Below are 2,312 nucleotides of genomic sequence, written 5' to 3'. Positions count from 1 at the left end.
TGCCGAAACCCGGGATCGAACCAGGGACCTTTAGATCTTCAGTCTAACGCTCTCCCAACTGAGCTATTTCGGCTGTGCGCAAAGCCCACAGCCACCTGCTCCAGCCTTACTGTGTTGTGGCATGAGCGCACCAAGAGTAGCGGGAGAGTGTTGCAGGAACGTCACTCAGAAGGAAAGCCACCCAGCTGCGCCCTCTGAGCTCTGTCCAGCGCATCTTCCTCGCATGGACTCCTGCCTGCGACGGGCAGGAAACAATTAGCAAGAACAGAACAACACCCCATGGGTGTCTCATGACCACACCTTAGGTTGTGACACGTGCAGGTGTGAGGGGTTGCCGGGCTACTTTGGAGCAGAGCTTGGGCGGAGGGGGGGTGGGAAAGCAGACAAAGAGGTGACACCTCAAGGTCTGCACAATCACAGCTCTCCGCCGCCCCAGGCTTCCGCTCGATAAGCTACTGGACACACCCGCCCCTCCTCACACAGACCGTTGAAAAGCCCCCGAGTGGGAGGGCTCTCTCTCCCTCCCAGGAGCTCTTGGACACGACGCACAGACAGGGCGCGGGGAGCTGCCGCCTGCAAACACGGCTCCAGGCAGGACTCCACTCCGCAGGAGCCGCAGAGCAGAGGAGATGGGGGCAGTTTAGCTCCTGTGCAGAGACCTGAGCTGTTGTTGCTGCGGACGCTGTCTTTTCTGCACTCGGGGTAGGAGTGAATGTTGAGTTGCCCTTAGAAATGAAGCAGAGCACTTCAACGGCACGGGTGTGTGTGTGTGCGTGTGCCCTGGTGATTCTAGGAGACAGATCGAACCTGGGCTAAAAGAGAGGGGGCTTAGCCCTCTTCCATTTGCTAGTTCAAAGTTGTACAACCCATTTGTATCTGCTAAGCGGCGCAGCCGTCGTGCACAAAGAACGCTTTGAAAAGCGTCCAAAGCAAGTCATTCCGAGTTGGTCGTTTGTGTTTTCCGTTCAGACGCGAAATGCTGAAATGATCTCTCGGCTCCTCGGTTGTCATTTCTGCTCCGTAAAGGGATCACAGCACGCGTCGGCTTCCAGCACGCTGGGTCGGGACATGATGCCGGGGGTCGGTGCGTGTGATGTCTTCCTCGTTAGTATAGTGGCAAGTATCCCCGCCTGTCACGCGGGAGACTGGGGTTTGATTCCCCGACAGGGAGTAGCTTTTCTTTCACCTCCTTAATAAAAGGACTGCCTTTCACTTCTCTGTTTTCTTTCACAGCGTCGTGCACCTTTTCATTGCTCTCGCTTTCAGAGCCTCTGCACGGCACACGACTCGACATCAGGAAGCACATTGAAGTGAAAGCAGGAAGCGCTGCGACATGCACTGTGCAGATCCCGCCACACTAAGAGGTGAGTGGGTCTGTTCGATGCACAAAGAACGCTTTGATAAGCGTCAAAGGCAAGTCATTCCGAGTTGGTCGTTTGTGTTTTCCGTTCAGACGCGAAATGCTGAAATGATCTCTCGGCTCCTCGGTTGTCATTTCTGCTCCGTAAAGGAATCACAGCACGCGTCGGCTTCCAGCACGGTGGGTCGGGACACGATGCCGGGGGTCAGAGAGAGCGATGTCTTCCTCGTTAGTATAGAACCTGTCACCTGTCCCCACCTGTCACGCGGGAGACCGGGGTACATCAGGACGCACATTGAAGTGAAAGCAGGATGCGCTGCGACATGCACTGTGCAGATCCCGCCACACTAAGAGGTGAGTGGGTCTGTTCGATCACAGCGCTAGGCGAATCCCCAATCCCCTTTTGTGCCTGGCGACAAACGAAGTCTGTTTCCGCCCGCTTTCGAACCGGGGACTTTTCGCGTGTGAGGCGAACGTGATAACCACTACACTTCGGAAACGGTGGTAAGACGTGCCCAGCGGCCCAGCGCTGAGCTTCGCCAATGCGATTCAGCTGCTTCCAGTGCCTTTATTGGAGTGCGCTGATGGACCGTGCTCTCTCTCCAGAGACCAGCACGCCTGTCATGGACGGAGCAGGAAAGGCGGCGCCACATTCTACAGCCCTCTCCACGCAATCGACGAAATCGGGCTACTGAAGTGGAGAAAATCGCCTCTCCAGAAAGTGCAAATATCATCTTGGAGAGTATAAATCCTATTGCTGAAGGTCAGTCCTGTCTACCAGAGTAACCCTCCCACCTCCTGCAGCGATGATCAGCTCGTCTCACACGCGAGAAGTTTCGGCTGGAAACAAGCGCCCCCTCTTCTCGCACGTTTTGCACGTTCGAGTAGTTTTAATGCGGCTCCTTCGTACACGGTGCTGATCTTTTGGAAAGCAGGAGGCAAAACTGACACG

At 55.6% G+C, this 2,312-nt stretch overlaps 1 non-coding gene across 1 annotated transcript; it reads right to left on the bottom strand.

Annotated features, from left to right (window-relative positions):
• On the bottom strand, positions 1-73 carry trnaf-gaa (transfer RNA phenylalanine (anticodon GAA)). The gene has a single exon. It is a non-coding gene; the product is annotated as a tRNA-Phe (tRNA).
• Between the last annotated feature and the right edge of the window lie 2,239 nt (positions 74-2,312).

Source organism: Lepisosteus platostomus, chromosome 5 (genome assembly GCF_059453375.1).
Source record: "Lepisosteus platostomus isolate fLepPlt1 chromosome 5, fLepPlt1.hap1, whole genome shotgun sequence".
In the NCBI taxonomy this organism is placed as follows: domain Eukaryota; kingdom Metazoa; phylum Chordata; class Actinopteri; order Semionotiformes; family Lepisosteidae; genus Lepisosteus; species Lepisosteus platostomus.
Note: the sequence above shows the minus strand (reverse complement) of the source record. Positions and strands in the feature narration are given on the sequence as shown.